Below are 13,077 nucleotides of genomic sequence, written 5' to 3'. Positions count from 1 at the left end.
AAATACAATGTGAGGAATTCAGTTTCAGGCCGTACTAGTCTTTTGCTGAGTGTGATTTGTAATACTGCCTGCAGTTATTCCTGACTGTCCAAAAGACTCTATCAGGGTGTGATGCTGTTACAAGCTTCTTTATACCTTCAGTGTGGTCTCAGAGGGACGGTCCTTCTTTTATATTCTGACAGACTTCCTGAGGAACTAATTTATCTTCACAGAGGCTTTCATAATTAAAAATCTGTCTATGAGCAGTTCTGGATACAGATATATTCCTTCACATGGGGATTTTTGAAGAAGTCTGAAGAATTTTTTTGTTACTCCCTTTTTTTTATAAGCACTTATCCTGGCGACTAATTAACGTGATCTGAGAGTACACTGAAGCTGTTTGTCTGAAGTCTTCTATAGCAGGCTGAGGTAAATGTTCTGATGAAGAGAGCAGGAATGAAGCACAAGAAGCCTAATTTGGGACAGCTGAAACTGTGCAAGATTGAGAAAATGCCTTGTGAGGTAAAAGTAATTTGGGGAAAGGAAGCAGCCTCTGGAAAAAATGCAACTGAGCACCTTTAAGAAGGAAAAAAAATTGCGACTAAAGCTCTGAATGGGAAAAGAACAGGACCAGAGGCTAACAAGTTCAGACCTCTCTGTCACTGAAGGCACAAAGCATTTACCTATCAGCAGAGAACAGTGAGCTGTCTGTACTTGAGAGGACTAGTTTGTGTACAGTTAGGCATCTTGGAAATGCCTATGATTATTACTTTCCACGTGCAAGAACATCATTTTGACAATAGAACCCAGAAAATGAACCATAAAATATATTTGATGAAATGTTGAAATAAGTATTTCCCAAATCATATAAATTGCAAGAAGGCATGAAGGGGACCTGATTTTCTATATGACTGAGCATCCAGTTTTAGGAAACTACTAAGGAGTGTGCAGCTTTTGTTGGGTAACAGAGTCTTGTCAGAAGCCTCTACCTTCAAGAACACTGCAGTGAGCCTTATGGTTCATATGGCCTTGTAGATGAACCAGGATGTTACCTTCAGCTAGGCTTTTTCCTTTTTTTTCTGCCTTTTCTTTTCCTTTTTTTTTTTTTTTTTTTGGATGAAATTCCTGGTAACAATGATGTATCAAGTTAGCTTTCACGTCTAGTACTGTTTCCTAATCAAAAGAGAGATAGACTTTATCAAGGCCTTGTGTAGAGACGAGACTTGTCAACAAAGCAGATAAACAGATGCTTTTATTGAAGTCCCAAGGCTACAGAAGGATTATCTTTCTACCTGAAGTCAGACACACTGAAATAGAAGTTTGTTAAATAAAACCTGAAGTGTAAACTAAAGACTGCTTTCATCTCCAAAACAGCATAAGTATAAAGTTAATTTAGCTCCATTCATTGTGGTCTGTTTCTTAAGAGTTTATTAAACTGAAATTGGCTGGACACACTCAGCTACAATGTTGCCAAATGGAACAAAAATCCCATGTTGTACTCTCTTATCTGGTGAAATCACTGAGCTGAGGAAATGGTCCACAGATTATTCTGTCTCTCAAACTGCCTGGGAACTGCAAAAGAAAGTACAAATCAGTCAGTGCCAAAAACATACCAGAGACCCTTGTAACACTTGAGCGTAGATGATTTCAGTTCCTGTGCCTGGGAACACTCCTCTGTGCTGTTTAACTTACTAGGGGAGAGGTCTTTATGTGAGCATATTTTTTACAATTAATAAATGTGAGCGTTTAAGAGGGACTGGAGCTACATGTGACATTTAGAGTAAAATCTGGAATAGTATTTTCATTCCTGCATGACTACTTAAATTGTTTGTTATTTCCTCTGATTCCTAGATCTTAGGTTAAGGCTTTCTGAAAGTCCAAACAGATATAGAGGCCTCTGTTAGCAAAGAAACTATCACATCTTATTAATGCATTTTTTAAGGAGTATTTATAGTGCTGATTATTAGATGATTGGACTTGCAAACAGGGATAATTACTTCTTTTTTGTAACAAAATTAGCCCATGAAGACATTGCAGGCAATTGTGTTGATTTTTTTTTCACAGTGTTGGCTTCCATTACTTATCAAACAGATTGGATGATGATCTGCTTTAGAAAAGATGGAGGAGTATAAAAACTAACCTAACTTTTCGTATTAATATGTTTGGGGAAACAGGTAGAACTTTGAGAACAGCTAAAGGTGAGCTGTTGTGAATCTTCAAACAAAACAGTCATTTATCCATTAGATTTACAGCATTTCTACAGAAATGTTCATATGTTACTTTAGTCTCAGGAGGGCTCTGATATCATTCCTTGCTAGCAGGAACATCATGCTGTGAATTACAAGTAAAAACATCATTAAAACGGAATATGAAACTACATGGTTCACACAGGGTTGTTGCACATATAACACACCTAGAAAAAGCCAAGAGAACTTGGTTATGAAAAGAGAGGTAGAAGTGGAAAAACCTCATGCAATTATATTTAGGAGATGTTTTAAATTGATGACCTACTTTTATATAGAAATATACATATTCTTTTTCTGAACAGAAAGTTAAGACAGTTAAGCTTACTTGTGTATCCTTAGCTGTGTGAAGTTATACTTTACTCATTCTCCATCAGCTTCAGCCCTCCAGACAAAGCAAGCACTGTTTGTCCTCAAGCTGTTAGCGGGGTATTCACAACTACATTGCAAAGACAGACTGAAATTATCTTTACTATTACTCAGGGTGTGACACAGGTATGAAAATAAGTTTCTATTTATAGCACGCATTATGTTTTTATCCTAACCTTAGAATAATCGAATTTTCCAAGTTGGAAGGGATTGACAAAAATCATCAAGTTCAACTCCCAGTTCTACATAAGACCATCCAACATTCAAATCCTTCGTTGTTGTCTCAAACGCTCCTTGAACTCCAGCAGCTCAGTGCTGTGACCACGGCCCTGGGCAGCCTTGCCCCACGCACACCACCCTCTGATGAAGAATGTTTCCCTATACCCCAGCTGCCCCTCCTGACACAGCTCCATGCCGTTTCCTCAGGTCCTGTCACTGTCACAGAGAGCAGAGCTCAATGCTGCCCCTCCGCTCCCCTTCTGAGGAGCTTCAGGCCTCCATGAGGTCTCTGCTCAGCTCCTCTACTCTGGGCTGAACAAACCAAGGGAACTGAGCTGCTCCTCTTGGCCTTACCCAAGTCCAGGCCAAAAGTTCCATTAATTTCACTAGGGTCAATGTAGCAAGCAGGAGCTTGCTCATTTGCAATCTCTTGCAAAAGCAAAATGGGAATGATTAAATCTGGTTCGATTCACTTCAGTTTATCCACCACCTTATCTCGTGGTAGAACTTGCTAGAGAAGATAAGAAATGTTCATTTTAATTAAAATAAACATGTCCACATAGCTAGAGGAACTGTATCATTCATCATTCTAAAAAGCTACCACTTCTGCTAGACTAGATTTATAACTGCTCTAATCAGAAGCCCAAATAGCATTAGGTAATTATCCCTGTTTAAAAAAGTGGTTTGGAGAATCTGTACTGAAATCACACCATTATAAATGAATTCAGATAGGTCCAAATGCTCTGAGTTCCTTGATTTTGCAACAGGAAGCTGGAAGCTCTGGGATATCTCTAGTGAGATCTCGTGATCTGATTGTGCTAGAGGCTATCAGCTGGGACCCTCTCAAGGAATGCACTTTTCTGTCTTGTCCTCTGCAGTGACCATTTCTGCCAACAGAATTCAGCAGAAAAATATCAGAGGAATATTCAAATCCTCAGTTCACTGCAGGCAATCTCTAGGCAGAAGTATTATGTTGCAGAACTGGAGTTTTGATAGCAAATGTGTGTATAATACGATGGTTTTGACCATGGAGAGTAAACAAGCTAGGCCCAAACTCTTAAGTAGAGTGAGTCTCATTGATAACTTCGAATCATAGAATCATAGAGCCATAACGGTCAGAAAAGATCTCCATGATTATCCAGTTCAATTTTTTACCTATCACCAATACTTCCCCACTAAACCATGTTCCTTAATACATCTGAACGTTTCTTGAACACCTCCATGTATGGTGACTCTACCATCTTCCTGGGCAGCCCATTCCAGCTCCTGACCACTCCTTCTCAGAAGAAATTTTTCCAAATATCCAATCTGAACCTCCACTGGCACAACTTCAGGCCATTACTTCTCATTCTATCACTATCACCCGGGTAAAGAGGCCAACCTGCACTTCATCACAATCTCCTTTCAGGGAGTTGTAGAGAGCATCTACTAAGCGAGTGACTCAATCATAGAAGGAGATCAGAATTTATGAGCATGTGAGCAATTGCAGGTGGGACTGAAGCCTATGGTCAGAAAAAAGCGTGATATCTGTGTTGCTGCATACCAGTGTAATGACAAAAACAGTTCTGATCGGGGAAGTTGTTTTTGTTGACTAGATAAATCATGATGTACTGTTTCCATGTATTTTCATGTATTGTAAGCACACCAGCAGGCATCTAACCTGGATAGCAACAGGGGTAACTCAGGATGGACTTAATGAGATGTATTTAAAGTACGTTCATATCCAGATTCAACAGACATGATTTTTTTATTCCCCCAAGCTTCTGATAAAGCTAGTGACCAGCTGTGAAAGTTAATTATATGTTAGGTTATAAGTGGCCAGGGCTGGAGGAGAATCTTTAACCTCTGGTATATTTCTATCCCTTGGCAGCAACACAGAAGGTGGAAGGCTGAACTTCATTTCCCCCTGGTTTGATATATCCATAGTATGTCAGTGTGTTGGGATCTGTTTTTATGTTGCAGTGAGTTTCAGATTTGCTTGCCAAAATTTTGCTTCCATAATGAGCAATACAGATTCTTGTTGGTATTTTCATGTGCATCTAACCCAGATTAATCTCTACTGTTTGACTAGTTTGCTGTTGCAGTAAACAATGAAGGATTTTTATATATATATATATATATATATATCTTATTGGTGTGTCTCATGAACTATTTCTTAAAGAAGGACTCTTTTTCTCATCAAAAACATCATTTACAGTTTTTCCACTTTATTTCATTTTTCATTTCAGGTCTAATTATTCCTTTATTAATATCTCTGTGATGCTCTACAACAGTTAAGATGCTGGTAGTGTTTGTAGACAAAAGTGTCCTATTTGGATATTACTGGATGAGATATTTGAAATTAAAATGGACATTTTGAGTGATCTGCTCCAATACCAGTTATTACAATAAAATAATTTACTACAACCTGACAATGTAGCCTCCTTTTTTCTGGACCTATGTGTATGCCTACTACAGTTTCCTTGAAACCACTCAGTCATATCAAAAAAATATGTATTTCATAGGCTCTACAATTTTTTTCTTTCCTCAAACTAATAATTTATCATTATACAGTAGAAAGACATAGTCTTTTTTTCCATTTTCCTAACACTCCTGGAAACAAATCAATTTTTTGTAAAAGACAGTTAAATGTTTACAGATAGTAATTACAAGCTTGTGATATGAAATACACAAGCTAATTGAATTGAGTTCCTGTAAATGAGGAATTTTAAGATATTTTGCTGCATGTGTCTTCATTTCAAATCAATTTAAATCTATTGATTTAGATTAGGGATGTATCAGCTGTGAGGTTTTAGAGATAGCAGGCTAGAAATGGTCAAAGGCAAAATAAGATCAGTGTGTGACCCCATACCCGCTCTACTCTTTCTTTTCCTAATATCTAACCTGGCCTCTCCACTGATACAGCTTCAAGCCATTCCCTTGGGTCCATCCTAAGGTTGCCACAAGGGCTCCCCTCAGCCTCCTCTGCTCTGGGCTGAACAAACCAAAGGACCTCAGCCTCTCCTCATACACATTGCCCTCTCGATTCTTCATCATCTCTGTAGCCCTCCTTTAGACGCTCTTAAACAGTTTTATGTTCTTCTTATATTGTGGTGCCCAAACCTGCATAGAGTGCTCAAGGTGAGGCTGCAGCAACACAGAACTGAGCGGGACAATCCCTTCTCTCAGCCTGGCTGATGGTCAGAGGATGATGCCTTTTGGAGGTGTCAGAGAATATGTGGGTATGGAAAGTAAGGGCAATGAGCTGGGAAGAAAGACTGTGGTACCCATAGGAGTTGTGTTTTCAGCATACCAGCACAAACACACTATTGTGGGATGGGAGCTGCCTGTGTTTGCACATGGACGTGGAGGAATCCAGTGTCAGGGTCTTTTTTTAGAGGAGCACTTCTGTGTCTTTGGTGAGACAAATATAAGGCTTCTCATACACAGCCTGCAGATGTGAAGTGTGCAAGCCTGCCAGACTGCCTGGAAAGCCCATTTTGTATATCTTAACATCTCCTAAGAGAGCATTTCAGCAGGTGGCACTGGCATGGCATCTGTCCCATGCTGTAGTACTACCAGGAAGAATGGATACCTCTTGCCATGAGAGCTGCTTTTCAAGCAAATGGCCTGCTGCTGATAAGGGGATGCTTCATGACTGCCAGCCTTAGATTGGGAAAGTAATTCATCTTCAGCCATAGATGAGGTTAATAAAAATCAGGGCCTGTAAGGGTGATAAATTACTCATTAAAAAGTTGCACTGATAGTCTGCTCCTAATAAAACTTCAGCATTTCTCTTCCACTGTGATGCTTTCATATAGGAGGCTGATAAAATGATAACACTGCTTCTGGGAAAATTATCCTCTCACAGTAATTCAAATGCAACATTTCACCACAGATACCTTCTAGTGTTTTTGTATGAGAAATGTTATTAGGCTGTGTATTTTCTGGGACTGATTTACTTTTGCCAATTTTCAGACCCTCGTTCTTCTCTGAGCACATCGCCAGCTGCACCCTGACTTACATGCTATTTAAAATATTTTCCCTTCATGTTTTTTTTTTTTCTTTCTTTTTTTTTTTCCTCCAAACACCTACATTTCTTAATTTCCCTAGCCCCCTCCCTCTTTGTGCCAGAGCCCTTTTCCCCATTAGCTCCCTCTCTTCCTTCCAGGAGACCACCTTCTGCCTCCTTCACATCTGCTTCATCAGAGTGCATCAGTGAAGTTACATTCAAAGTGGCATGAAGAACTCTGCAGGTCTGCCCATCCTTGTTTTTCACCTAGAAGCTTTAGACAATAAAGGACATGCTTGCAGACAAAGTGAACTCCAGCAATTTCAATCAATCTGCACTGGCTGTAGACCTAGAGCAGGTTTAGCCTGCACATCTGATTGCCTCAGTTTCTTAGTTATAAAGCAGAAATCCAACACTTATCAGTTATGTTGGGATAAATTTGTTTAAAATTGTGAGCTGACATAAAACGCTAAATAATTTGTACAGTTATGGGCACTTGCATCTCAAAGGTAGCTTTAGAAACAACTCTTACCTAAATGAAAAACTGTAATGAAGGAAGCGTGTTGGGTGTTTCTGATGCTTAAAGCCTGAAAAATATGTGAATGGATACCATTAAGAACTTCTGGAACTGCTGTTTAATATGCTAACTCTGTAGCCATGTTTAGCACTCATACATTTCCTTCCATACATTTCTTATTACCACATAATTCCACAAAGTTCTGAGTTTCAGAGTGAAAAGTCAAATAGTATAAAATAAAAACATTGTTAAGTATTCTGAAACATCTCTCCGTAAGTTACAGCTTCAGAGCAGGTTTCTTATAAATTTCATAAAAGAAATGATATTTTATTTAGTTCTCTGCTTCCTGCATTAGAAGAGGGAATGAGAGGAGAGTCACCATAACAACTGTACTACCACCAAAAAAGTAGCATTTTTTAAAGCGATACATAAATCTGGCATGATAAACGTATATTTGAGGCTTAGTGTCAAAGATTGATGGCAATTACATCAGTGATGCAACAATAAAAAGAAAGGAGGAAGCAAGCCAACATCATTAGTCGCAATACTCCTGGGGCTGCAATTCTTTCTTATTTGCCTTTTCCTCACCTCGTATGCACTTAGCCAGGCATATTCACTGATATTTCCCAAAGTATTTTGCTTCTGTTTTTTCCTAGTGCAACACTTGAGAAAATGCTGCATGAAATTGACAAAGTGCAGCAGAGGACAAGAGCAGTTTCTTTGGTTTCAGGAATAGCTGGATTTCTCGGGCTGATTGCCCACGTGAAAAAGCTGGCCCACCAACCCATGTATTTTAGGCAAGTGAATGATCTTAGAGGAGGTCAAGACCTGGAAAATGGGTGGGACTTGGAAGTAATCTTAACATGTAATAGCACTACTGAGCTTCTTATTTTAGGATCTAAACAGACATCTCATATCTACACCAGTCCTTTTTTTCCATTTATAAGGGAAGCAACATTTGTTGTAAACAAGAAAGCAATCATATCACAGCTGGAGTATTCCCTAGTTTATTCTTAAGCTAAAGTGAAGCTAGATAGAATAATCACAACACATCAGTGTTGGTAAACAAAGCTAATTTACACATACTGACTCATTCCATACATCTAGTGAGCTGTCTTAATCTCTTGTGATGTTTTCAGTCACAAGATCATGCACATAGTAACAACAGACCTTTTTATCCTTCAAGTCTACCATTTAGCCTCTTGAGGTAGATAATATCTCTTAGCTCATTGATGTGACAAGGAAAATGCTCTAATCAAACACTCCAGTGGACCATTATGGCACACAATAACAGGTGTTCTTGATGACTTTATCAGATATGTGTCAGAACATTCCCTTTCAACAGAGGAACAAATTATTTCTGTTTAATGCAAAGCTTCGGGATATACTTTAGGAAGACTAGAATTTGGGAGACAAAATGGAGGGACAAAATTATTATGTCTCCAGTGACACATAATAACATCTTTTGTAATATATGCTGTTTAAATTGAGATATTCTCATCATTCATTTCCAGGGTTTCCAGAAGGGTTTCCATGGCCTAGTGTGGGAGCTGGGAGCATACAGACAGCTGCTAATTTCATTAGGTCACTCGAGATCTGAAAACTGCCCAGAGCTGTACCACTTCAGTGTGCGATTTTGTCAGGACTGGCAAGAAAAAAACAAAGATTGGGTTGAGGAAGCTGATGTGCCAGCTCTCTTTGAAGGTAAGTCTGAGAGACTGCACTGAGCTCTGTGTGGAAGACTGCTTCTATCTTCTGAAATAAATAGCTCTGCAGGGTGTTGGGCAGACTGTCTGTCTGATCTGTTTGTGAAGGTGGCCTGATGGGTTTCCAGTGCCACTGAAAATCTATCCCTTGCATGAGTATATGCAAACCTCCACTCATCATTTATATGTATATTTTTACATGCTGTAATTTTGCTTACAGATGAAAGAAACGCAAGGCAGAGTACACTGTGCACACCCTAGATATGCAGAAGAGTGCAAGTAATTTTATAAATCAGAGAAATTATGTCAGGTTGAAGCATGAACTAATGAAGACGGGGATATTATGCATTCGAAGGAAACAGTCCTCACCACTGTAAACAATTTCTAAAATGGAATGTCTTGTCAGCCTTTCTCCCTTTCCTCTCACAGTTCCTCACTTCATATTTTCCTATACAGGGAAGTAGCATATTAGGTCATTAACTTGCGATCTAATATGTGTTAGGAAGATCAATACACTCTTTCTTTGTTAGTACCTGTTCGTTTTCTCACAGAGTAGTTGAGACTGAGTGGGAACTCTGGAAATCATCTAGTCCTACCCCTCTTATCCAGGCGCAGTCAGTCAGAGTGCCCAAGCCTTCGTTGATTTGGGTTTCTGAGGATGGAGACTTCACAGTCTTTCCCTGGAAGGGGGTGGCAATATACATGTAATTTACTGTTTTGTCTTCCTGCACAGAGTGGCTATTCCTACATGTAAAATAGAAAGTGTTGCCCTTAAAAAAAAATTTAAAAAATCCTCACATAAAAATGTTACAGGCAACTCTTGCTTGCAATTCTACAGTACATGGATTGTTTGTGAAGAACAAAAGACAACCAGTTGTCAGTCAGTGTTCTCACCACATTCCAGGCCACTAGGAAGCACTACAGTGCTTCACTGTACATCACAGGAGACCACAGTGATGTTGCAGAAGTTCGCCTGCTTTGAGTTCTTGTAGGCAAGGTGCAAATGGCACTTCATTTGTATGTTGCAAACCAAACATGCAGATGATTTCAATGAATCCCTAGAAGGCAGCCTAGATATCTTTTACAAAATTCATTTAATGGAAGATCTCATAAATAATCTCCGCACATGATGCAGTATCTACACATAATATATGCTGTCTGAGCAGATATGAGAATCCTGGGATCAAGCCAACCAGCTGTACAGCTGTGCAGGCGGTGACAAGGTTGGTGTCATTGAAAAAAATGCCAGCCACTACATTTAGTTACACTCCCAGGAGGTGGATTAATTCATAATTAGGCAGCCATCTTTGAATAATTTACTCACCTTTTCCTCTGAGCTGAGGTGCAGCCATGATAACACAGGAGAGAAGAGAGATGGCTTCAGTGAGCACAAATGCAAATCTCAAACGGCTTAATTAAATAGGGAAGTTGTTAGTCATTCCAGTCATGAGGCAATATTCACACTGCAATAAAAACAATAAAAATAAGCCATTGTGTTCCAGAGGACAAGCTAGTCAAGAAAATGCACTCTATATATCACACGTTGACACTTTTGGAAGCATAAATTGGTTATGATTAACTCTAGAAGCGTTGCCTTGTCCTTTCCAAAACAGATGAGTGGATTTAGGAACTCATCCAGCAGAAAGGCAGCCAAGGGCTTTGCTACTGCCAACAAATGCTCTGTAAGTTCCTCCACATCGGTCTTACACTCGACTTCACCTCCGACCTGCAAGGAGATCTCATGCTCCCTCTCCCTCCCTCTTGTTTGCAGTACTTGCCAGATGCTTTCTGGGTTTGCTAGAGTTTGTTTGTTCATTTCTGAAATACAAAGGAGCGTCAGTGAGAGATGAGATGCCCTGTTTAGCTGGCTTGCTGAGGCAGGCTGCGAGGCCTGCCCCACACATCGAGGCCTGCCCTGCGGCTGGGTGCTGCGGGCACAGTGAAGCCCACTCATGGGGACTTCTGAAACAGGACAACGCCTCAAAGAAGCCAGAATAACTCTTCGCAGGGAACTTGCCAATGAGCTTTTTATTTAACACTTTTTGTGATTAAGTGCGAGCAGCTAATAATACAGCTGAAGCAGAGAAACACAATACTCTGACTTCTTTAATCATGATTTCTGGCAGGACATGAAGAAAAAACTCAGTTTGGCTCAGTCTCATATATTTCTCTCTTAAAATAAAGCTGTATTTTTAAACTCTGTACCAGCCTTGAGCACATACGGCACTGCTTTGGAAGGACCCCTTCTCCAAGAAGACAGCATTTCAATGCCCTTTGCTTAGGTCTCTTGCCATCCCTGATGTGCATCTTCATCTTTTTTCCATTTCATTTATTTACTGTTAACACAACTAAATATGTTTCAGCATGTTTATATCTCCTGCCAATTAATTATTCTAACATAAAATAATATCTGTTCCCAAATTCTAGTGTCTCCTCTCTAGCATACTGCATAAGAGGTGGAAGTTATTTACACTCATCTCTGATAATGTGACCTTTTCTAAGGGAATAAATGCTCCAAAGATTCACGATTGCTACTCCCTCACGTTCTCCCAACTACGATTGCACTGCTTCAATTTTGTCTATAGCATTTTCTTCTCCAAGGTAAGGCCTTTGATACTCAGTCCAATTTTTTTCATGACAGTTTGTGATTTGTCACCTTTCTGCTCATGAAAACATGGACTCCAGGGTGTTTTCTCTGTGAGTTTTTAACATCTTCCCAAAATGGGTTCTAGTCTTAAAATAACAAAATGGTTGATTCAAAAGTTGCTCAAGTGTAGAAAATCTAAAATAATAGACTTTATAGAGGGAAACTTGTGTAATGTGGAAAAGGAATATGACTTTAACACTGCTTCCTTTGTGATTTTCATCAGCATTCATGTTTCCTGGGAAAACTCTTCTGCTTTTAGTGCAGGAATTAACAATTTTCTGAAATCTCTGTGATAAATATGACTGACATTTGAGGAATATCTATTACCCAACCCAAAGGAACTATTTTTATCCTGAAATAGACCATGAGATCAAAGCTTTATAGCTTCTAGTCATGGATTTATTTTTCACCTTCTCTTTGACGGACAGCAAATACAGCCTTACTACCAAGAGGAGTAGCCTTTTTTTGGCATGACAAATAATTTAATCATTTGCCTTGAGGCTTTGTCAGACATTCCTTACTGCTCTGTTGACAATGAAATGTCAAAAAGGTCCTCAGAGCACTGATTTTATTTTACTTATTTTTTTGCTCTCTAACGAAGGCCAGTATAAATAGCTAATTGTTTTTAAACCTAAACATCAACCTAAGCAACCTGAGAGCAGAGTGATATTTCCAGAAATCTTTCAGACCAGCATAAGTGGAAAAAGGAACAAGTCTGAAGGTAAGAGAGCTTGTCAACTTTCTGATAACAAAGGTCCAGTTAAACGGTGTTTACTCCCTAATTTCTCCGCTACAAAAAGACTGTCACTTCTCAAAAATGAATCAGACTCCCAGATCTTTTTTCAGGGATGAGTCACACAAATGCTGTGTATTCAGCATATAGGGAGTATGGTGTATCTTTACTATGCATCACTCACCTCATTTGTATTCTGTTCCATCAATAAGCGTAGCAAAATTGTTCGTAAAAGAGTTCTGGATTAATGCCGCACAACTGGTATATCTTAGTTCCTGAGACTGCTTTGCTGGCTGGCTGAGGTTTGCACTAGATTGTGATCCCAGCACCAGATGTACTCTTCCCAGCCTTTTTTATCTTTCCTTCTCTTCCTGTTGTTGGAGATGAGGTGGAATTTGCCAGCTTCTTGAGCATATGGATGTTCTAAATTTGTGTATATTTGAAACTTTTGCAAAAAGTCAAAGTTCACAAATACTGAGCCCTGTATTCAGGTCGAGCTGCTTCCTGTTAGAAGAAAACATTTCACATGACCATGACTGAAGTCATCTGGGATAAAAAGCTTCATTGGGAGGGAGGGAGCGCTGTTTCAAGTAGCACCAAGTTGCTCCTTTGGGAGCACTGCTATCTGAGATAGTCTCAAAAGAGAACAGATCCCATTCACATGAGCTCTGGG

The 13,077-nt window shown here is 39.4% G+C and overlaps 1 long non-coding RNA gene across 1 annotated transcript; it reads right to left on the bottom strand.

Moving 5' to 3' along the window:
- Window positions 1-1,110: 1,110 nt before the first annotated feature.
- LOC149918607 (uncharacterized) lies at window positions 1,111-12,875 on the bottom strand. The gene is made up of 7 exons (XR_016465191.1): window positions 12,589-12,875; window positions 10,349-10,487; window positions 9,558-9,704; window positions 7,334-7,388; window positions 6,385-6,513; window positions 2,551-2,661; window positions 1,111-1,551 (listed from the first exon to the last, which is right to left on the bottom strand). It is a non-coding gene; the product is annotated as an uncharacterized LOC149918607 (long non-coding RNA).
- Between the last annotated feature and the right edge of the window lie 202 nt (window positions 12,876-13,077).

The sequence above is a fragment of the Phasianus colchicus genome, chromosome 3 (genome assembly GCF_987193195.1).
Source record: "Phasianus colchicus chromosome 3, bPhaCol1.hap1.1, whole genome shotgun sequence".
Lineage (NCBI taxonomy): Eukaryota > Metazoa > Chordata > Aves > Galliformes > Phasianidae > Phasianus > Phasianus colchicus.
This window is presented reverse-complemented; position numbering and strand designations above follow the sequence as displayed.